This window comes from Phyllostomus discolor, chromosome 2 (assembly GCF_004126475.2).
Source record: "Phyllostomus discolor isolate MPI-MPIP mPhyDis1 chromosome 2, mPhyDis1.pri.v3, whole genome shotgun sequence".
NCBI classification, from domain to species: domain Eukaryota; kingdom Metazoa; phylum Chordata; class Mammalia; order Chiroptera; family Phyllostomidae; genus Phyllostomus; species Phyllostomus discolor.
The window spans coordinates 127,477,113-127,502,161 of NC_040904.2; the positions used below are offsets into that span (position 1 = coordinate 127,477,113).

Genomic DNA, 25,049 nt, shown 5'->3' on the forward strand with positions numbered 1-25,049 from the left:
CTCTGACTGTCTAGTCATGGATCGGGTCCATTATTTGCAACTGCATTTCCCCCAACACCCTGTGTTCCAGACCTCTGAGGACCAATGACATGTGTGTGTGTCTGCATTACACTGGCTGGGATCTTAGACTTGGACCTTAAGTTGAACCAAAGGTAGCATCCATAGGGGGCAATTACAGTTGGATAGGGTATGAGGGAGGCTTATAATTTTAGAGGCCACCATATTTTGAGCAGTTTTAATTGCCAGACGGCACCTCTACAGCTTCTCTTCATTCCTCAGGATAGAGCTGTGGGTTTCTATATCTACTGCTAGCTCTGTAGAGCAGAAAAAAATAGCACTTACCAATACCTTTAGAAAAGAATGTTTCACATAAAAAAATTGCTCCCCTGTAAGCTAAAAATCAGGACTACTAACAGGAGCAATTAATATTAATAATAGTAATTTTTAAAAGATTTTATTTATTTATTTTTTAGAGAGGGAAGGGAGGGAGATAGAGAGAAAGGGAGAAACATCAATGTGCTGTTGCTGGGGGTTATGGCCTGCAACCCAGGCCTGTGCCCTGACTGGGAATCGAACCTGTGACACTTTGGTTCACAGCCCACGCTCAATCCACTGAGCTACGCCAGCCAGGGCAATAATAGTAATTTTTAAATAATAAGAGCTAACGTTTATTGTCTAGGCACTTTATACACATTAGCCCACTCTGTCCTCCCTGTCACCTTACAAATAGAGGCTGATGTTATCCCCGGCATCAGACAAGGAGACTGAGGCACAAACTTGTCCCACGTCACAAAGATGGAGACAGAGTGGGGGCTGGAGGGTTCAGGACAGGCCATGCTAAAGTATGGGACCTTGGAATATTGAATATTTCAAGCTGAAGGTATTTGAGAAAAAGCAGAAGCAGGAAGGCCACTCTGACCTGCCCCTGCCTTTTCCCCTAAGACGGACCACGGAACCCTCCCTGCACTCAAAGGAAAGGAGGGCCCTAGTCTCCAAAGACCAAGGGGCACTGAGAAGAATCTGAACATACAGGCCTTGCCAAGTTCCCCCTAGTGTGCTACCAAATTTTTTATGCCCCCTCTTCATCAAACCTAGCATAAAATGCCGAATACTCAATTGCTTCTTTAGGTCTTCATTTCCTTACGAAGGCTCCTGTGTCATAGAAAAGTTAGATTAAATAAATATGTATTCTTCTCTCTTGTCAATGTCTTTGTCAATTTACTTTTCAGACCCTAAGAGGGTTGAGGAAAACCGTTTCCTCCCCTACAGGACTCATTCGGACCAAGTCCATAAGCATTAAAGTCCATCTGCTTTAAACCTTTGAACCATACAGTCTTCTTCTCTCAGCAAGAATGTATTATTCTCAAGAAGACTAAAAACAGGAAATCCAAAGAAACATTGATGGCAACACAATGTAATTTTACTATGCGCTTGGAAAGAAAGGACCCCAGACTTGCCATTCTGAGCCATCTAGCGCGTGCACACAGAGGTGGCTCTTTCACGGTTCAGACACCTCGTCACCAGGATCAGAAATCTGGGGCCCACAGCCTGTGGGCCACTATGATGCTCGTAGAAAGTTTCAGAAGTCAGATTTCTTCTACTTTCCTGGGTCTTGGATTCTTAAATTTTAAATTGTAATACTTAAATTACAACTGGAAGGCCAGTTATAATTGCAACTCTTGATCTGTCCTGAATCCTTTTTTTTTTTAATTAAAGGTAGAGTAGACAGGGATAGCATGCATGGAAAAATCAGCCACAGTGATCTGCATAGGAATATACAAAACCACACCAAATTGCTTTTGCTCAAATTTAGACACCTGCTTTGAGCCAGGCTCTGAATTAACATAATGGGGTACCTGAAGATATACAACCTCAGAAATTCATGGAGCAGATGGGACAAGTGCACTGATCATTACAGCGTAGGGCAACATACAGAGTGTGTGAGCTCTGGAATCAAACTGCCTGGTCCATGTCCAGTGCCCCCACTTCCCTTTTAAAGTGTTTAACCTTTCTAGGCCTCTTTCCTCATCTATAAAAGGAAACAATAACAGTGTATTTGTGTGGAAGTTATTGTGAGGACTAATACATAAAACAAAATGTATAAAGTACTTACACAATCGCTGCTCCATAGAATGTACATAGTAAGTAATCTTACTACCAGCTCTTATTATTGTTTTAAGCAAAATATTATTTGTGGCAAGGGAAGGAGATTCTGCTTCTAGGAATTGATGAAGACTTCTTTGAGGAGGAGCATTCAATCAGGGCCCAGCAAGGAGGAATTTCCGTGAGAGTGGGGAGGCGGTCATCCCTTTATGTTTCTGCAGGGATATAACCTGCAAAAGTACAGAGATGGGACGGGCAGGCAAGGCCGGTGTTGGGAACAGTGAGTGGTGCAGACTGGCTGAGGTGCAGAGGGCGGGGAGAGCCATGGGAGGGAAGAGGGAAAGATTGGTCAGGGGTAGTTTGTGGGAAGTCCCTTCACAGTAATCTCCTAGTCCCTACCTAAGAATTTCCCTATCTCTTGTTTTTTGTTTTTGTTTTGCATTTTTGGTGCTCATGATCCTAGGCAGGACTAACTGACTGCCTTGGAGGCAGAAATTCCTGTACAGGCTTAGGAGGCAAGAGAATTGCTCCTGAAGTCACTGGACTCGCAACTATTTTTTAGGCCCTGAGCATATCATCGAAGCCAAGCTTCACTCTCCCCTCTGCCCCACTACGCTCATGCCTAGCCACAGCCACAGGGGCTGGAGCAGCCCAGATGACAGTGCAGTCTGGGTGTTTCTGGGGTTCAGGAGAGGAAGGAGAGTCCATCTTATTTTGCAGAGATACAACAGGATGCCCGGGAGAATTGTGCTGAGAGGGTAGCTTCAGCTGTTATCTGCTTGGATGTGGGATTGATTCACTCCCACTCAGAGGGTTCTGCAGCCCAGAATGTTACATAAGTGAAACGCCTGATGCATTTGGTCTCTGTAACACTTAATAGCACTTAATCTCTCCCCCACCCCCATTCAGCATTTTCAATATTTATAATGTACAATGATAACAAAAGGCAGGACTTGAATGATTTAAAATTTAAAAACTAAAAGTAAAGCCCAAATGAGGTCCTTCTGCTTTCATTTCTCTAAATGGAGGTGGCTGTAGCCATGTCTTCATAAGAAATGGGCACAGCTGGGGAGTTGGTACACGGCTGGAGGCATGTGTGGTCTTGCCCCAAGTGAGGCCTAATTTCAGAAGTGTTTAAGGGTGGGTCTTGATGCTTGGCTGGTCTATAATTAATTACACTGGCTGTACTGGTTTTTCTTTGGTTAGTAAATGCATGGAATTACTGTGTAGCAGGACTCGGGTACAAATTATTACACTGTCAGATCCAGAGCGAACTGAAAGTGTGTCACACAGTGTTTTCAGAGAACAGATGTTGCCTGGAGCTCAGGCCTGGCCTAACCTCATTTGCAGTACATCAGTTTCAACAGCACCAGTTGTAGGAATAAATGATAAATATGCAAGTGTTTCTCAATACCTATCATGTGGAATTGTTAAACAATTTTGGCACTTTTTTTCCTCTTGATTCAGGTGGTAAATGTTTGTACACGTACCCAAACAGGTTCCTTCCAGGCTGTGTACATTATGATTAAGATTTTTTTAGGCTGACCTTTATTTACAAGAAATACTGGGAATACCTTGTATGTGTATAAAGCAATTTTCCTGGCTCCACCTTGTCTGATTATGCTCAGAACCAGAGAGGCACAGTAAACATTATCCTGACACTGAAGCTGAGCAACCTGCAGAAGGAGGCAAACAGTGGCTAAATCAGAAGAAACAGCCAGCCAGGTTCTCTGCGCCCAGGTACAGGGTATGGGCCTCCCCTCCACGTTGTTACAGAATAGCACGTTGATTGATTTTTCTAAAGCACTGATTTTTTCATCTTCCCAAGAGAACCAGAGTAGGTCATCTTTTTGTTTCTTTGTTATGTTGACCCAATTACACATCTCCTTTTCCATAGATTTCTCTGTCTGTAGGATGTGGGAAGCAAATTTTATGCAAAGCTAAGGATTTTTTAAAACCAAATTTATAAGCAAAATCTGAATTTCTGTGGAGCAGGAAACAAGGGAAACAAATATCTCATCTGTGCTGATTGCTCATATAGACATGCTAACCAAAACTCTGAAAAGGGGCTGGGTTTTAGAATTCAAATTATTTCCTCTTCACCTAAAATAAAGCCGTCTTTCTCTGTAACCACAGGTCCAGCCCTTACCCTACGCTCCTCTTCACAGGCCAGCCCTGGACAGACAGGCTGCCTCCCTATCCTCAGTTCTTCCCCTGCCCCTCCCTCTCTCTTCTCCAGGCTGGACACTGCCCACGGTTCTGTTAAAGTCACCGGTGGTCTCCCCATGAATCCATTCAGGGGACAGTTTGTAGGACTCATAGTTAATTCCTCCCAACAGAACTTACTACACATCATCATGACCTTGGGAAAGGTACCATAGCTAATTTTTTGTTAAATATGGGTAGCACCTTCATCACAGGACTGCAGCAAGGTCTAAAGGAGATGGTTGGGGGGGGTGGGGCGGTGAGCACAGTGTCTGCTGGGGGGGTTGAGCAACAAGAGATGTCAACCATTGCTCCCAGCAGCATGCACCCTTCCTTGTTCTCTATGACACTGTTTTCTTGTTTTCCTCCTACACCCTTGATCCCTCCTCCTTGTCTATGGTATCATGAAATGTTGGAATTTTTAACTCAACAAATATTTTGGCAAGTGCATATTTCATGCCAGGAATTTTTCTTGGCTCTAAGGATAGAGCAGTGAACAAAATTAAGTTGCTGGCTTCTTGGAGTTACATTTGGGGGTGGTAAATTATAAACATGAATGTGTAATGTACCAGATGATGATTGATATGCAGTAAATACAGATATGGTATCTAACATATGAATATACTATTGCATACAGTATATTCATATGTTATACACCATATTTATATTTGTACCATATATACCATATTATGCATGCAGTATATTCATATGTTATATACCATATTTATATTTGCCTACTTTAACTGTATGTAAAGTAGACATATCACACAGATGTTAAGTTTTAGGAAGCAGGGAAGGACAGTGGATGAAGGGCAGTTTAGAATAGGACACTCAGGGCAGTCCTCACTGACTGAACCAGAGCCCTCAGGAAGTGAGAGAGTAGCAAGTGCAAAGACTCTGAAGTGGGGTGTACTTGGTACATTTAGAGAACAGCAAGAAAGCCAGCGTGCCGGAGCAGAGCATGCCAGTGGGAAGAGTGGTGGGGAGGAAGACTGAGCAAGACAGGGCTAGGAGAGGGGCAGAGCAGATCTTGCACTCTTGTAGGGGCACAGCAAGGACTTTGCTTTACTGTGAGTGACATTAGAGGCCAGTAGAGGGTTTTAAGCAAAAGACTATTAGGGGGCAAGGTTGGAAGCAGGGGCCTGCATAGGAGGCTAATGAAACAGTCCCACACTTCTCTGGGTCTGTCCCAGGTCCTTCCTCTCCCATCCTGTCCTCTCTCTAAGACCACCTGGGCTTCAGTTAATATCTGTGTGCCTATAGTTGCCAAACTGAACTCTTGCTCTTATTTCTCTTCTGACCTGCAGCTGTATCTACCCACCTGTTTACTTCCATCTGCCCTTGGGGACCACTCAGTACATCCCTAGGTGCACATGTTTCCTCACATCCCACACCTCAGTCAGTATCCCCTAACCAACCGCTCAGGAGTCCCACTTGAAGTCCCTCCCTTCAGCACATCATGTTCAGAGTCCTGCTGCTCCTGTCCCACCACCTCTTGCGGGTGGACTCCTCACCACTCCACTGCAAGCCTCCATCATGTCTCCCAGATGAGAGCAGTGGCCTCCTAACTGGTTCCTCTGTGTCTGCCCTGCCCCTTCAGCTACAGCGGGCCTATCGGGTGAGTGATCCACAAAAATGTAGGAATCTATGAGAAGCAGTGAAAAAAAATTTTTCTGTGAATATGGGCCTTTCTTACAATGGAGCAGCTGTTTAAGTTAGTGAAAGGGACATGTAACATCAGAAGCGTTTGCCCCGGGATTACACCACTGGAGGGGAGTGCAGCCCATGGGCAGTAGGCACCCCAGTAACATATGCACAGCCCAAGCGCTCCCTCCCAGGGTAAAGAACGCTTTGCCCCAAGTATGAGTTTTAACACCTTCCCTTGGCTACAGAAAGCTTACTACTGTCTGCTTTGGGATAATAGTTCTGTACCTACATCCTGCTGCTACTCAGAGCACCCCACTACATAATTAGAACATTTTAGTTGAAAAAAAGGGTTGAGTGAGTATTTACTCCTTTATTTAGTTGTAACAGAAAGAAACCAAATTCTTCAGTTCTACACCAACTACAGCCAGACTGACCTAGAACAACCACAAACAACAACCTGACCATATGATTCCTCTGCTTAGAACCCATTGGTGGTTTCTAATTGGCCCGGCAAAAAACCCTAGAGTCCCTCATCTGGCCCACCAGGCCCTGTGAGATCTGTAACTTGCCCCTCACTTTCCGTGCCTTGTTCCCAATCCCTTACTTTTTTCTCATTAGATTTATCTCCATGCCTTCAGCATACTTCTTTGCCCTCAGCTGTATTTCTCTACTCCTTCTGCACACACTTGAAAACTTTTTTCTTTGGGTCTGGATTCGAATGTTTCCATCAGGGAGTCCTTCCCACTACCCAGACATAGTTAGGTCTCCCTGTCATGTCCCATCTTGCCTCTGCTTCTTTCTTTGTGAGAGCCCACGTCACACTGCACTGGCTTGTTCAGTGTCTCTCCCTCCATGCTTTGCTCCCTGTGGCTGGGTGCTGTTGGTGGTCTCAGCTGCTGTCTCCCTGCTGCCTGGCCAAAGTGGGGCGGGCACACAGTAGGCCCTCCATAAATGTCCATCGGCTGGTTTGCTTGGATTCCGCTGTAAAGTCAGGGTATTTCATAAAACAAAATGTTTTCCAAGTGGAGCTTGAAATTGCCACTCATTAATCTGGTGACCCTTTTCACTAAACAGGAGGAAGATTTGGCAGTTATGTGATCTGTACCTCTTGAAAAATGGAAATAGATGTTCAAAGACACGTGGTGAACTAAGAGAATAGGAAAGCTGAGATACAGACTGTTGTTATATCGGCCTTTTTATGGGCTTCATTTCGCTTGGTTCTGTTTCGTAAACTGTAATGACTTGACTTCATAGGTCTAATCCACTAAAATAGGGTTCCTCTCAATCTAGGCCTGAATGAATATGCAAAATGTGTCCTCCCTGAGTTGAAAGTCAAGGGGAGCCTGGGATAGTGGCGATAGAGAATCTTCCCAGTCCAAACCTCCCAGTCCAAAATTTAGTTCCGTCTGCCCCTCTCCCTCAACAAGGTTGCTCTCTGAAGCTACAGATACCTTAAGTGGACGTGACTGATGCAGTGCTTGTACACTTTATAACTAGTGTAGCAATAGGCATGAAATAAAGGACAGGTTTCTAATTTGCATTGCTATAAGATACACTCACGTCCTGCCAAAGGTGGGATTTGTTGTTTTTAGCTTTGGTTTTTGTTTATTTTTTAATGTTGAAAAGACTTATCTGAAGCTTAAAGACTTCAACTTCCCTTTTGAGGACAAGGCTCCTTTCCTTCAGGAAATGCGTGTTTGTGCTGGGATACGAATGGGATCTAAAGCGCTGACGGAAGTAGATTTGATTCACTGAGTACATGCTTGGCGACTGGGAACAGACTGTCTGAGATTAAAACAAGAATAATTACCAGGTTTGTCAGTGTACCACTTCAGGTTACAAAACTGCCCAAGGTTACAGGGTTATTGTGCCTGGACATTTGGTTATTCCCTTTTTGAAAACAAAGCCTAATTATGGACATGATGACATAAAAACCAACACAGCCCATCCCCTTCCCACTTTCCATTCTACTGAGGATGACCCAAGGGCAGAGTTAGACTTCCAAAGTGATCTGGAAGACTATTAAGTAGTAGTAAGGAAAAACAGCTTTGACTGTAAACACTAACCTCGTGCATTAAATATAAACTGGAAAACACAGAAAATCTGACAATGAATGTTACTTGCTGTCTGTAGAAAACTAATATCGTGCCAGCCACTGAGGTCCTACAAATAGTAATGATATATATGCCCTGTAAGCTGTGTTTATGGCAGTAGTAACTAGTCAGGCTCTTACCTAATCACTCACTCCTGCCATTCAGACTCCCCGGTGGGATTTAAGGATGGCCTTTGTGTTCACAGCACTTTGAGTCAATAGGTGTGAAGCATCAGGTCTCATTAGCCCTGAAATCCAGTGGTGTTTAGCAGTCAGTGTAGTTGTGGATCAAATACATAGAAATTATTTCTTCTTTCTGCCAAATAAAAACACTTATTAATGGGATCACAGAAATTGAGCCCCAGCGGTCAGTACGATAAAACATCTCCAATTGGACTATAAGTTCCGTGAAACAAATACAAGGTTTTAGGAAGCTTTAAGTTTTAAGAATCTTTAAGTAAGAACATTTAACTAAGCTTCATATGTTTTTAAAAATATTTTATGTATTTATTTTTAGAGAGAGGGAATGGGAAAGAGAAAGAGAGAATCATCAATGTGTGGTTGCCTCTCACATACCCCCTGCTAAGGACCTGGCCCACAACCCAGGCATGTGCCCTGACTGGGAATTGAACTGGCAACCCTTTGGTTCACAGGCCTATGCTCAATTCACTGAACTACACCAGCAAGGGTGATATGTTTTAAACACATTCCATACTTCCTTGGCTTGGATTCTGATGTCAGATAGGCTTGAGTTTGGATCAATTACTAGCTGATTCTTGTATCTTTTTGTATCTGTCACTGCGAACATTAGGTAAGGGCTATATGAGATACCCTGGTAGTCAGTAAATTTCCTATTCAGGTTAGACATGCTGAAGCATCACGAAAATTCCATTTTCATTCAAATAATTACATTCAAAATAAAAACAATCAAAAGATTATGGAACTTTTTATCACTGGTAAATTAAGGTCAAACAGCCAGAACTTCACTAGATTTACACCCAAATATGTCTTAATTCATACTTTCTTAACTGAATGTCAATTATGTTGCCAACATTGAAGCCAGTAAAAATCCAGCGAGTGAATAGTAGGAAATAAACTCATGATTTTGAGACGCTATTGAATCTAATGTTGTATAGTGCCATTTTAAATGTCGGGGTTGAACTTGATATAACTTGGTTCTGTTTATTTTCTTTGAAAGTGTAGGGAAATGGGAAAGAGCTGTTGTGGTCTTTATTATTCAGATGGGTTTAAATCAGTTGCTCAGAGTCACAATGGGTGTTTCCTAAACTCAATCTCAGCCCCACTGCCCTAGGACGGTGACCAGGACACTGTGAGGGGTGTGTGTGTGTGTGTGTGTGTGTGTGTGTGTGTGACAATGTGTAGACCTGGATCCGGCCACGCAGTAACTGCAGTCCCCTCTCTCTCTCTTCTACTTCTTTTTCTGGCTCTGCCGCTGCTTAGCAAGTCAGTTTACATCTGTGCCTCAGTTTCCTCATCTAAAACAGAAAGCTAGACCACACATTCTTGAAGGCTCTGAAAGTTCTACAATTCTGGACTTTAAAAGTGTAAATTTTTTTTAAAGATTTTATTTATTTATTTATTTTTAGAGACTTGAGAAGAGAGGAAGACAGGGAGAGAAACATCAGTCTTTTGCCTCATGACCTTTCACTTTGCGTTACGACATGCAACCAACTGAGCCACACCGGTCAGGGCATAAGTACTTTTTAAAAAATTGCTCCTCCTGGAAAAAACATTATTGGTACCATGCTTAGAAGTATGATTGATATGTAAATAAAAGTATCTACAGACCATGAACTGTGTCTGTTTTTTATGCTAAAAATAATGTGTCTGAGAACAAGTTAATTGGAAAATCCGGAAATCATCAACTAGTTTTTGCATCCACCTTAAAAGAGCAATGAGACTCTATGTATTGCGGTCTTGAAATGGGTCCATGGAAGGATGTAAATATTTGTTGGAACGTGAGTGGAGCAGACAGAATATCTGCTTTGTCTGCTGTGGGTGGTAACACATCCATGGATCGTTGCACCAAGCATTTAGCAACTCCATCTGTTGAAAATGTATATTCAGAGGTGCTTTGAAAGTACTAGAAGTTACCTAGAAGTTGGCAGGGAAGTAATCCTGAAGAAATTCCAAACTCTGCAGCTGGCCATGAAATCCAATATAGATCAATATGTAATTATAAATTCCCATCTTTGGCCAAAGCTCCTTAAATACATTTACTTAGGCATGGTATAGACTTTAACACTAGAATATGGGACTGTAGGGCCCTCTGCTAGTCCCAGGTTCAGTCTTTAAGGAGATTGTCTGTCAGGCCTGAAAAGCCCACTCCTCATTGCACCAGCAAAGGCAGAGCTTTGTCCCGCCCCCCAGTCTCCACTGACAACTGCGTGTTCCCTTCCAGTCTCCGAAGTCTTTTTAAGTAGATTACGTCTCATTTCAAAATGAATAACTGAGTAATAAGCACTTTCTATTTCTCTTTCCTTCCTGTTGCCACTTTTTCACACCAGAAATTCACTTGGTCAGTCCCACCGTGGTGGGTCCCTTCAGAGAAGCACCATTGCAGAGTGTTCTTAGCTCTCAACAGTATGTTTGTTTTTCTTAACCGTGCTTCTTTCTTTAAAATCTCAGTTCACTGGTTTCCCTTGTCTCTGTGTCTTCCAGTCCTCTCCCTACACTCTCACATTTTGCCCGTTTATCACCAGGCCCTGCACATATGTTTCAACATAGGGATGGCATATTGAGAATTGTAACTGCTCAGAAGGAGAAAGGACGATATTTTGCAGGAGCTGTTAAAGACAGTTGATGGATCATTACCTCTCTAGTTACCCCTTTTGAAGAAATTCTTTACATCACTTTCTCTCTGTGAAATTAAAGTAGGAGTTTAAAAGATTGCCTAATCAGAGTGAGCAGTTTTCAACAAAAGAAATCAGGGTTTTATTTTCCCGGAGACGGAGACATTCTCTGTGGGTTTAGAGATCCCGTCTCCTTCACTTTGCAGATGCTGTTCCTCCTTGCCTCACAGCATAGCTGCTTATGTGTATTTGCCAAGTTAATCATCACATAAATGGTGTTGCAGGCTGAATTGTGTCCCCCTAAAATAACATACATTCAAGCCCTAATCCCCAGTTCCTCAATATAGTTGGAGATGCCTTTAACTTAACAAGGTGATCAAGTTCCAATGAGGCCATTACAGTGGGCCCTATTCCAGTCTGACTGGTGTCCTTATGAGAAGAGGAAATTTGAACACACGGAGCTGCCAGGGTGGTGTGTGTACAGAGGATGATCAGGGAAAGAGACAGAGCAGCGAGAGGGCTGCCATCTGAAAGCCAGGGAGAGAGGCCTCGGGGGAAACCAGCTCTGCTGTCACCTTGATCTTGGACTTCAGCCTCCAGAACTGTGAGAAAGTAAATGTCTGTTATTCTGCCAACCAGCCTCTGGCACTTTGTTATGGCAGCCCTAGAAACTAATACAAAAGTTCATGGCAACAGACTGAGAGGTAGCCAAGGGGAGGGGAGTTGGGAGACTGGTTCAGAAAGGATAAGGGATTGTGAAATACAAATTGGCAGTTACCAAATATTCATGAGGACATCAAGTACGGCATAGGGTCTCTAGTCAATGATATTCTAATGACTGTGTGCCAGGTGGGTTCTGGAAATAGCAGGGGGAACACTTTGTAAAGTGGATGATTGTCTAACCCCCATGCTGTACACCTGGAACTAATACAAAACAACATTGAGTGTAAACTGACATTGAAAATAAAATTTTTAAAAATGTTCATAGCAGTACCACGTCTGTGCTATGAGATCACTGCAGGGTCAAACAGGAAAATCAAGAGGAGAGAGTCAGAAGGCAGGGAACAACAACTCCACAGCAGGAAATGGACTCACGTGAGTGATGATCTGGGACATGTGTGATCTGTAACATGTTTAAAACATTCTTTTTCTCTCAAAGCCCAATTTGGGGTGGTTTGGCCTCTGTCAACATCAGGAGAGAAATGCCACCAGCGGCTTAGAACTACAGCAGTGTAAGCAAACCCTGCAGCATCCAGAGACAGCTCTTTCCATGCCGATGCTCTGACGGTCTGATGCATGGCATGGCCCTGACTGTAACCGGCTAAGTTCTGGGTGAATGAGGGTGAGATTGAGCTTTGCCTCAGTTAACAACAACCAGGCTTAAGTGAGTCAGGGGTGCTGCTTAATGGCACAGGTGCACTGTCACTGTTCAGCTGGATTTTGCGTTGAGCTCTACAGCATTAGCTTCAAAGAAGTCTTTAGAGGCACTTGCACAGTAACTGAGTCCCTGCATTTACTTACAGGCCTCCATCTCAGTTCTAAAGTTTTGACCTTCCAAAAACTGCAGTGATTTCTGACTTGATTCACTACATTAAAGAAGGGGGGGGGAATGTTTTATGTACCCTTTTGCATAGGCATCTTTAAAGTACGTACTTAAAAACCATCATTTCTGTTCCTTTTTCTTTCCATTGGGTAGGAACAATGTATTAACAATGTATAATTCATGTACTGCATAATCCATATGGAGTTCTCAGTGAATCACCAATAATAGGAAATAAGACATAATTTCCAATGATGAATTGCACCTGAATTCTTTTCTTTTGGTGTGAGATAGGGATCCACTGCAGCTTTACATTTTCTAGGTGAACACCCAGTATTTTCCTTCCCACTTGATTCAAAGCACTGCCTCTGTCGTAGATTACGCTCGAGAGTATGCGTGGCTCTTCTTCTGAGCCCTCTCTTCATTGGCCTATGAGCTTATCCTCAGTCATGTTAACTGAAGTACTGTTGCTATAAAATGTCTTGATATTTAGTAAGGAGAAATCACCTTGTCTGCCCCCACTCATCACAATTTTTCATCGGAGTTATATGTTTTCTTCCACTGAATTTTAAAATAAGCTTGTCAAGTTTAGGGAAAACCCTTTTAAATTGGGTTCTCTTACTTGTCAGCTGATTTAGGGAAAATTGACAAGTGGTTGACATTGCAACTTTCACTCCAGGAATATAGAAGTATGGAATACTTCAATATCAGTTTTAGGCTTTCTTTTGTAGAAGAATGATTTTTTTTTAAATATTAGTATACACTATATCAAATACATCAACATATATGGCAGGATTTCCACTGCAAGAACTAGGCCAGGCAGTGATGGATTTTTAAAAGAAGCAAGTTAGTTCTCTATTTCAAAAAGATCATACTCTAGTAGAGAGGGGTGTGGTAGATATATACACTATTTAACATAAATTAGATTATTATAACACTATGCTAAAATTATACATAATATGCTAGTAGGGAAGGAAGATTAACTTTGACCTGAGAGATCCCCTGGGGGAAAGAGCTGTGCGAGTATCAGTGTGTGTATATGACGTTTGTCTCGCCTTCCTGCGATGAGATGTGCAGAATGCTTGTCAGCTTCTGTGTTGTCGTATGTTGGCAACTACATAAAGGTGACCTTTGTTGTTTATGTTGACATCTGGTCAACATAACAAAAATTGAGATACCTTGAATTTTTTGTGTGAAGCCTTGAAAATATTACTTAATTAAGATTAAAGAAAAGTTAGGTTCCTGCGTATGAGTATGCACGTTGCAGGTGCTCACTGGCCGCTTGCAGCTCGCGTCCACTCTACCAGCCAGGGCAGCTTTAGACAATCAATTGCGATATCAAAATAAGGAAAACATTTAAAGCGCAGTCATTTAAATAGGTATCTCTGGGCTTGGGCTTTAATGAATAATATATATCCTAATTGTTCATGTATATTCTAATGGAATATCTAAAATGTCTGATATTTTTGGTTGAGGCAAATGCAGTTCTGTTTGTAAAAGATGGAAATAAGTAAGAAGGCGAATACCTCATCTCAGTAGTGGGTTCTGTCTCATATCTCAGTTCACTCAGCAGAGCGTTGTCTAGAGAACAGTTTTGAAAGTATGAGTGTCAGAAGACTATAGTGAAATACATGGATTTTCTTCTTTGGGGGAACAGAAATTGTAGCTTGAGCTTTACTAGCAGTTTGGGCTCTTTTCAGATCTTTTATTTGTTTTTGTCCTCTAATAACCCACAAGAGTCCCTTTTTGCAGTTGAAAGGAATATTGTTGTTTTTAACTCCAATTGCCCAAGTCCTGCTATTATTATTAAAATCCTATATGTTGTATGTCTAGTGACTTCTTATCATTTCTGTAGATGTGTGTGTTACATGCATGCTCATATATGTGAGTTGGTGTGCCTGCCTGCCGAGTAATCTGTATACGCTGGTGACATTACATTAGATACTATAAATCTTGTGCCTGGTATAGTGGTTTTCTTCTTTTGTGAAAGATGTTCCTTCAGTGGAATGTCAGAAATGTTACCTAGGAGTACATCAGCCACCGTTGATCTGGGAAGAAGCAGTGAGAAATAATAGAACTATAGAATGCCTTTCAGCACTGTCAGCTAGGAAAGTGGGTGCTTCTGAATGCTCGTAGGAAATTTAACCTTCACTTCCAAAGAATTGATCTCATTTTGTGAAACTTAAACTGCAAAACTGAAAATCTGAAAGTACCTGGAAATTATTTAAAAACAAAAGGATTTGCTCTGACAGGCGTAGCTCAGTAGGCTGAGTGTTGTTCTGAAAACCAAAAGGTCATTGGTTCGATTCTTGGTCAGGGCACAGCCTGGGTTGTGGGACCAGGTCCCTGGTTGGGGGCACAGGAGAGGCAACCCAGTTGATGTTTCTCTCTCATATTAATGTTTCTCTCCCTCTCTTTCTCCCTCCCCTCTGCTCTTTCTAAAAATAAATACATAAAAATTTTAAAAGGATTTTCCAGGAGGCTTCAGACAGAGGTTAAAGTCATAATGGTGTAATTTTGAGTTTCAAATGCCCTGCTTGTTTTTTTTCTCCCCCCCAGGGAAAGAACAGGAAACAGAGATTTATTATGAATGCTGGACATTCATTAAACTGTTCGGGAGAAGCAGGGAAAGTCAGGTTGGGCAGGGGTGGGGGCAAGTCAAGTTGATATGAGTTAAATATTATGTGAGGGGGCATGCAGCAGTGGAGTTTCCAGATGCAATGAGTTTCTTTCCCATTTATATGTTTAGTGGTGCTACCATAGGCCTTTGGTAGGTTAAAAGGCAGTTACTGTTTAAGGGATGCAATTATACCCATTCTACAGTTGCAGAAACTGAGGCCAATAAATTGTCCAGGGATATACACCTAGTAAATGAGTTTTTGAGTATAAGATAAGCCTGGAATTAGACTCCACTGTTGCCATTTATTAGTTGGGTACCCTTGGTCAAATCACTTAATCTCTTTAGAGATCATATTAAGATAATGGGAAACAGGCTCTGGTTAGCATTTTTGTGGAGAACATTTATTTTTTATTTGTTTGTCTTTCCTTTTATAACCTCCAAGGAATATTTGTTCTTTTAAACTCCAAATAACCAAGTCCTGATAATATTCTGAAAAACCTACATGTTGCATGCCCGGTGACTTCTTATCATTTCTGTAGGTGTGTGCCTGCCTGCTGGGTTTCCAGCAACAGATGACTGATGGTAATTGGGAAATAACTATGCTGAGATTTATGTAGCCATTCTGTTGTTGATGACAATTGGGTTGTTTCCAGAAAGGGACTGTTACCACTATGAATATCCTTGTATGGGTGTCCTGATTGATTGGTGCCCTCCAGGTGTACACTGATGGGTGGAGAGGCAGGGTCATAGGGTCTGAGTAGCTTCAGCTTTATGAGATAGTGCCAACTTCTGCTTCCGAGGGATTGTACCTGTTTACGTTGCCTCCCCCCACAGGCGAGAGTTCCTGCTGCTGCAGATCATTGCCAGCACTAAGTATTGTCATGCTATTTAATTTTTCTCAATCTGGTAGGGTTATCCTGATTTCTTCTTTGTATAGTATCATTGCATAAACATTTCCCCATATGATTACAAATTCTTCCTAAGTATAATTTGCAATAAGTATCCTCTAATTTTTGTATGACTGTTTCCTAATTTATACAATTTGTCCTTTATTTTTCATAAACAGTCCTTTAGATTCTTTCAAACTTTTCAGAAAGAAAAAACTGTAATGCACAATCTTGTCAGTAAAACCTTTTCTGTATTGTATTATTTCTTTAGGATGGATTCCTAAAAGTGGAATTATTTGGTCAAAGTATACAAACAAAAAGCAACTCTGCTATGTGTGGGAGCAGGTGTCTCGGGGACTAAGAGAACTGAAGATTTGTGTTAAGGGGAAGTTTGCCTTTCTCAGTAGCTGGGGCCCGGAGCTTAGCCAGAGGCTTCCACTTTCTTCCTTGTTCTGTTACCAGAGTTGGAGGGGAGGAGGCTCAGTGCTGGAGTGCACCCTCTTCCTTAGCAGAACACGTTCCAGGATAACCACAGTCTTCGAAGTCTTCCTGGTAAGAAGTCACCACATGAAGACAGACTTTAGGTCTTATTTTGTTTTCTGCAGACATTTACTGAGTTCTTATTGGAAGTGCTTTACATATATTACCTCCTTTATTCTCAACAGTAACATAAGGTATATCCTATTACCATCCTCAGTTTACGAATGAGAGAGCCCAGGCTTTATAGCTAGTAGGTAGCAGCGCCATGATCTGAATGCAGGCAGTCTGTCTTCAGTGTACCATCCTGCCTCCCTGAAACTGTACATGGTTATTTATACTCCAATGTTTATGTAGGGATGTAAGCAACAGATACTGTCAGAAGTCAGAAGGAAGCAATGTGTGCAGGCTGAAGTGGATGAGGAAGGCTTTGGCATGCAGCATGTCCTCTTTTAAAAGCACTGTGACTGGACTGGTTTGAGACTTCACATCAGATTTCTCTGGTAGTTTTATATTCCACCAGCCATTCTTATCTTACAAAGTGAATTGATAAAATGCAAAGTGAATTCACAGACGATGTGATCCTGAAGTGTAGCTAGGTCATCCTGCAGATTTAATATGTGCCTAATGAAAAAGAATTTACCTGGGCTGGCCATGCATAGAATGGAGATAGCTAGAGATCTCCAGGAAACTGCTTCGAGTGAACTGGGAAACCTCAGTGTTACAACTCCAGTTAAGACTTAACCAAACAGAACACTGTGCCTCATGCAAAGAGAGGTATTTTCATCGACTTTTGTTTTCTGTCATTGTGGGTTTCTGGGAAACAGCAGTAACAGACAGTCAATAGTCATACACAGTAGTCAGCAGTGAAACCCTTTCCTAGAAAATGGTAGACTCTAGAGGTTAGAAATAACAAAGCACTTATAATACATGTGTACCTAATATAAAATAAAGACTTGAGCCCTGACTAGTGTAGCTCAGTAGACTGAGTGTGGGCTGCGAACCAAAGGGTCGCCAGTTCAATTCCCAGTCAGGGCACATGCCTGGGTCGCAGGCCAGGTCCCTAGTACGGGGTGTGCAAGAGGCAACCGCACAGTGATATTTCCCTCCTTTCTCCTTCTCTTCCCCTCTCTCTAAAAATGAATAAATATAATCTTAAAAAAAAAAGACTTGAACCAGTATGGGAACCCCACAACAGAATGAAGCACACAATTTGTAAATTTTTACAATTTCCTTACAATGTGAATTTTTACTAAACAAGTCAGTATATAATGAGTCAATTTGAACCTGAACCAAATTTATGAACTTTAACATACTCTTCCAACCAAATCAGGAGTCAATTGTTGGTCATTTATTCCATGAAAACCTTATGGGGCTATGGCTTTTTCCAGGTGCTATACTCCACACAGGCAGACCAAGGATAAAGGACTGTGCCCTTGGCCCTCAATTTCTTCATAGTTGGTGGGAGCTTCAGACACAGTGCGCACCATGGTCAGGCGCTGATGGAGGTGAGCGCCACCTGCAGTCTCTCCATCACCCCTCAGTTCCACAGCTGGTCCCCTTCTTTGATGCAGCGAGAGGCCAGATCTCTGTTCTCTGCACGATTTCAGAGGAAAAAAGCCATACACCATCCATTCCTATTTTCTGTGTTGCTCCAGCCCCCAAGACAAAGTTTTCCCTGTGAAAGTTACAACTGCACCTAAAATTTAAAATACATTTTAAGTTAAAATTCTATTTTAAGATTATCGTTGCTTCATATGCAGTTGTAAGGAATAATACAGAGAGATCCTGTGTACCCTTTGCCTCATTTCCCCAGAGGTAACATCTTGTCAAACTATAGTACAAATATCATATTAATGTTGATACAACCCACAGTCATATTTAGTTATGTGTGTGTGTTTAGTTCTCTGAAGTTTTATTTTTTAATCCTTATCTGATGATATATTTAGAGAGGGAGGGAGAGAGGTGGGTGGGACAGAGAGACAGAGAGAAACATCGATCTGTTGCCTCTCCTACGTGCCCCGACTATGGAATGCAGCCTGACTGGGAGAAACCCGCAACCTAAGTATGCGCCCTGACCAGAAATGAAACCTACAAAATTTTGGTCACAGGATGAAGCTCCAACTAACTGAACCACCCGGCCAGGGCTAGTTCTCTGCAGTTATCACATGAGTAGTTCTTATCCACCACCTACAGTTGAGATACAGAAGAGTCCCATCACCACAGGTTCCCTGGTGCCGCCCTTTCGTAACTACACCCACCTCCCTCCCGCAACCCGGCCCCCTCCCCGCCTAGTGTCTAACTCCTGGCAACCACCAATCTCCTCCATTTCTATAATTTTGTCATTTCAAGAATGCTATCACTGGAATCACACCTTGGGAGTATATAACCTTGGGAGACCAGCTTTTTCACACAGTGTAATTCCCTTTACGCTCACCCAAGTTGCTGTACATCAGCAGTTTGCTCCCTTTCACTGGCAAGTGGTGTTCTATAATATGGATGCCCCACTGTTCAACCATCCACTTGTCGAAGGACATCAGGGATATCTCCAGTTTGGGCTTTTATGAGTACAGCTGCTATGAACATTTGCTTACAGGTTATTGTAGGAACATTTCTCTTTACTCTAAGATAAATGCTCAGAGCACAGTTACTGGGTCACGTGGTGTCTGCATGTTTCATTTTGTAAAAAATGCCAAGCTGTTTTCCAGAAAGGCTCTACCATTTTACATTCCTGACAGCAATGTATGAATTATCTAATTTCTCCCTGTCTTTGTCAGCATTTACTGCTGTCACTTTTTTTATTTTAACCATTCTGATAGGTATATAATGATATCTCTGTGTGGTTTTAACTTTCATTTCCCTAATGGCTAGTGACATTGAGCATCTTTTCATGTGTTCATTTGCCATCTACATTGGCCTTCAGTGAAATATCTGTTCAAGTTCTTTTGCTCACTTTTAAAGTTGGGTTATTTATCTTTTTATATTGAGTTTTGAGAGTTATTTATATATTCTAGATACTGTTGCAACTCATTTGTTGGATATGTGGTTGTGCAAATATTTCCTCCCCATCTATATTTTGTCTTTCCATACTTTTAACAGGTCTTTCACAGGCAAAGGTTTTTCATTTTGATCACGTAAAATATATTTTTGAACTTTTTAATTAGCCTCAGGTCTGCAGGGAAGACAACCATTAGAAACCAGTGTCCAGAACACTTGAAGGCTCCCTGTAGTATTACATCAAAACAGTATGAAAGGAAAAACACTTTTCTTTACTTTGTAAAAGGCTTACCTTTTTCTGTATAAAATTAGGCTTTTCTCCATGTCTCCTTCCTTCTCCCCACTGTACTGACATGGTAAGCCTGAAACAAGTCAGGAGGGGAAGTTGCTAAGGAGACTTCCCTCATCCTGCCGCTGAACCAGGACTCCAACTGTCTTTACATATGCAGCGACTTCTTTTACTGCCTGCCTCCCTGTCCAGATGGAACATCTCTTCAGGTTGGGCCTGTATTTGATGCAGTTTTATATTCCCAGCTTCAGGAACAGAGTCTGTGCACTCTTCTTTACTAATGTGGTCCACAGTTCTGGCCATTGCTTGAAATGCCACCCTCCTTTTTGTTTTCTTTGTACACATAGCCAGCACTGAATGTTGTATTTTTAGGATTCTTAGAACTTAGAACTTAGAATATATATATATATTCCTCTTATATATATATGTATATGATGTATACATATATATATATATGATGAAAGGGGTCCAGCCTTATCTGGTGTTGGGGATCGATGGCCATGACCAGCCAGCACTTTCTCCCACCCCCGTGGGCACAGCCACTCATTCCATCAGGAGGCGGTGCTCTTTCTTCTCCCTTGGAGCCTGGGCTGGACTTTTGACTTGTTCTGACCAATCTAATGTGACAGGAGTGACACTCTGCCAGTTCCAATCTAGGCCTTAGGAGGTTTGGCAGCTTTTGTTTTTGTTTTCTTGGACACCATTCACGGTGTAAAGAAGTCCAACTGCCCTGATGGAGAGAGGGGAGCCCTTGGAAGGTAACCAAAAATATTTTGTGATTAAAAATGTAAGCATATACAAATAGAGACAGAGGCCTGGCCAACCCCAGGCAGTCCAGCCACCCCCATTCCTTTAGGTGCTAACATATGAGTGAAGCCATCTAGGGTACTTCAGCCCCAGCCAGTGTCCCACGGGGCAAAGAAAAGCTATGCCTTTGGAGGCCCACTCGCATGACAGAATCAAGAGCAAGTGAACGGTAGTTGTAAGCCAGTACATTTTAGGGTGGTTTGTCATGCAGCAATGGATCATGGGAAAGCTGGAGCTAATCCTCTAACTCAGTAAGGAACCTTCCTCCTTTCATGCTCTGCTTTCCTCAGAGGCTATCTTTGTGCGGTGCTAGGACATCCACCACGGCAGGAGGCACACATCGTACCAGCTCAGCAATGCCCACTGAAAGAGCACAGCTCTTTCCCTTCGCTTCCAGCAAGTCTCAGGGGGGATTCTGATTGGCTGTGACTGGGTCATGTGCCTATGCAAAAGTTACAGTGGTTTTGATTGGCCTAGGCTGGACCATATGCCTCTCACTGGAGCCAACGGTAGGGCTGGCCTGCCTCACTAAAACCACTTGGATTGAAGGTGGGGGTGGGATAGGTCCCAAAAGAAAAATCCAGGCCCTGTTTCAAAAAGAAGCAACTGGATACTGGGCAGGAAAGAAACAAATATGTACTACAAAAGTCAAGGGTAATCCTACCTGTTTTATAGACCCTGTTCTCATCATTCCAAACTTTAAGCCAGTAGAACTGAAATGACTTGTTCCACTGTCTTTTTTTTTTTTTTTTTTGGTGCCTAGCATATGCTGCCTTATTGTGCTGCTTACACTTAGGAAGTAAATGCTTATTTCACACTTAGTCTTTGTACTTTTGTGTTTCTTATTGTTCTGACTGCATTTGTTACTGTAAAAATGTGATTTTTTTTCATTACTTTTTGTGGAGAAAGGCTTTTGGAAGTATCAGCAGCGGCACAGACAATTCTTACAATGACAGGAGAAATTTGCATTCTCTTTCTGTCATCTCCCTCTCTCCCACTCTCTCTCCTTTAAGGACTGACAAAACCCTAAGCAATGCCTCCAAAAGAAGGGACGGGGTCTATTAACCCCTTGGGGCCTACTTCCCAATAGGAGAGCCAAATAGTGACCAGCACTGCTGTTTTCTGTCTTTTCTGGGGAGCTTGGTCTCACACTACTTAATTTGTGTATTTAAAAACATGAGTTTTTGCCCTGGCCCATGCATTTCAGTTGGTTGGAGCATTGTCCCATAATTGGAAGGTTGCAGGTTTGGTCCCTGGCAGGGTACCTTGATGCCCAGTCCAGACACACAAACAGGCAACCAAACAATGTTTCTCTCTCTCCTTCCCTCTCTCCCTTACTCTCTCTAAAAGCAATGAAAGAAATGCCCTTAGGTGAGGATTTTTTAAAAAACACTATTATTTTTTATATGAGTGCCCAGTAGAGGAACTTCAGGGCTCACAGAATAAGTCTAAATGATCTAAAAAGCACATCCTCTGTTAAATGACATTCAAGTGAACCTAATGAAGTATTTACTTATCCTTTTCACTGAGGGTAAGCATTTCCAGGATGAAGTTCTTCTAAGGAATGCCAAGACATTAATAGAAATCAAGAGCAGATGCCTGATGGTATACTGACATAAGCCCAACTTTGGTTTGTCTGAGACCTCACTTAGGTCTGACGTCTTTAAAGTTATGCACATGCAGTTACACACACACACACCTGAGTACTGTACTTCGTGTAGCCATATGTAGCTAGAAAAAAAATTAGGTATCAGATAAATGAGGGGAAAAGCCCAGAAATAAGATTTTCAGAATGGATCTTTGTAAGACTAAATTGACATAACGACAAGTTAATAGTAACAGACTATCTTGACTTTGTAACAAGCTTTATACCTATAAAAATGCTGTTATGTTTATTTATTTGAGTAGGGTCACCCCACCGGTGGCTTAAATCCCAGGATTAAGGATTCCATCATCACATCTGTGCCTCAAGTCTTTGTTGCTTTTAAACTTTTAAAATTATTATGAAACATTGTGTGTGAATAAATACATAGCCTGTGTAGATACAGTCATTCATTAAATAGATGATTATTTGTGATCTTGTACTCCTCTCCTATTAAATCTTTCTTCTTCCCCCCGAGATAAATACTGTCCTGAAATTAGTGTTTATCATGCTTTTGTTTTTCTTGCTAGTTTTACTGTATATCTTTGTTTTCCTAAAAACACAAGTCATTTAATCTTTATTTTTTTGAAGCAAAAATCAAATTTTGTGTGTTGCTTTTTGCCATTTGGTAACATTTTGACACAGGTTTTGATCTTCAGAATACCCTGGATTCAGTAGAAAAACCTTTCTTTTAAATGAAGTTTTGTACAATAGTAACTTCTCAGCAATCAAAGTTTAGACTGTAAAAAAAATACATGCAAAATATAGTTTCCTGAAAACACTTGGAACAAAGCACCAAACTACACAAATGCAGAATGAGAACAGCATTTCAACTCCACCAAAAGTAATCATCATAGAAGGTGTAAAAGTCACCTAACTTCACTAGGTGCTATTCACTTTTTAAACAGGAGACAATAAAAAATATTGTCGCAATATCCAAACTCTAAGGCAGGTTTCAGAAAGTCTTTGACTTCATGCTTTAATAGTGAGGAGGTGAATGTGATCGAGATTTGGAACGTGATCTGTCTCCTCCGTGACTACAGTAAGGAGAGGGTGACTGCCCTCTGTAAATCTGATCCCTGTCTCAAGCAGCTCTCCATCCTTCTCCTCTGCCTCCTCCTCCCCTCTGTGATCTGCTGTAGTAGTCCCGGTCATCATAGCCTCGATCGTATCCTCTGTCATAGTGACCTTGCATAGGCAGGTCTCCCCATGTAAATTCCTGGCGTTGGGGTATGAGATCTCTTTGTTATAGAGAAATCAACTCTGATTCTATGTCCACCAAGCTCCATTCCATTGGCATGCTCTTTTGCTTCCCTGGCATCATATACATTTTCAAAATATACAAAGGCAAATCCTCTTGAACATAAGCTGCTGGTCATACACAATACACACATCTGAAATGGGGCCATATTTAGAGAATACTTCTCTTAGAACTCTTTCTGTAGCATACATGCTCAACCCAAATACTCTAAGACAAAAGTTAGGATCAGGATTTGCCTGATGCCCCACATGACACCTACGAGTAGACATTGGAAAATAACTGTGGCTACATCTTCTATAATCTTGACTAGAAGTCCTGCCACAGGATCATCTATGAGAGCGAGACTGAGATCGTGACCTTGTATAATGCCTTCAAGAACTTCTTCTAGATCTAGATCTGGATCCAGATCTGGAATGCCTGGAATCTTCCTTGGATGGAGATCTTGCAGGAGTGTGCCTTGCAGACTTCCCAGATCCATGAGCACTTCCACTTCTGGAAGCAGGACGGGGATTCTAGCTCACCACCTCTGTCACTCCTAACTCTAGCTGCTGCCTGTCTCCTGTCTGGAAGTGCTTCATTCAAGGATGTCAACCTCTTCTTCTTTATAGAAGCTGCTTTAATCTTTATATTTTTAACTTTACATGAATAAAATCATAATGCATGTAATTTTATGTGGCTTGCTTTTTTCACTTCTAAGCATTGTTTGTGAAAATCATCCTTATTGATTTTTTTAGCTCCAGTTGTGTTTGTGGCTTGTTTTCACTTTATTATTACTCCTTTTCATAAGTAGAAGTTTTATAATTTTAATGTAGTTGAATCTTTATGGTTTATGCTTTTTGTGACCTGCTTCTTATGGCTTGAGATCATAATGATATTCTCTAATTTTCTTCTGGCAGTTTTAAAAGTTGTGTTTGCCCCCCCTTCAGGCCTCTGCTCTATCTGGTATTGATTTTTGTGTGTCCTGTGACCCTCCCTGTGAGGTATAGGGATCTTTTTTCTCCAAGTGAAAAGGCAGAGCATGCCACTCTAAAATTTGAAATTGTTTAAATTTGTTTAAAATTTTCCAAATATTCTCATCTTCCTCAGAATTAAAGTCAGAGTTCTTAAAATGGCCTAAATGGTCCAGACCTCTCAAATGTCCCTGACTTCATCTCCTACTGTCTTTCCAGGGAACACTGGCCTCCCTGCTCCTCCTCAAACACTCCCCAAAAGTACCTACCCCAGAGCCTTTGTACCTGCTGTTCCTTCTGTCTGAAACTTTCAGATATCTACATACTATATACTGCCTCCCTTACTTTTCAGGTCTCCGCTCAAATGTTACCTTATCACAGAGGCCTTCTCTGGCCACCATAGCTATAATTGTACACATACACACTCACACACTAACATTTGACTCTCCTGTGTTCTGAAAGAATTTACCTAAAAAACTCTCTGAGCCTGGTGGACTTGTGTCATATGTATGGGGCTATTTTAAAGTCTTCATTAAATTTCTTGAATGGTTTTAGGACTATATGGGGTTTTCTCTTTCTTAAGTTAGTTTTAATCAGTTTAATCTCTTCATTTAAAAGTATTTTTATTTTACTTTTTGAATAGTTAATATATGCATACAATTCCAACATTCAAGTTTTAAAAGAATATACAATGAAAAATAAATCTCTCTCCTATCCCT

The 25,049-nt window shown here is 41.7% G+C and overlaps 1 protein-coding gene and 1 pseudogene across 1 annotated transcript in view; one reads left to right on the forward strand and one right to left on the reverse strand.

Annotated features, from left to right (window-relative positions):
* The window catches only part of TMCC3 (transmembrane and coiled-coil domain family 3), a 270,396-nt gene that overhangs the window by 169,982 nt on the left and 75,365 nt on the right, over positions 1-25,049 (forward strand). The window lies entirely within an intron of this gene.
* On the reverse strand, positions 20,117-24,035 carry LOC118498976 (annotated as a pseudogene).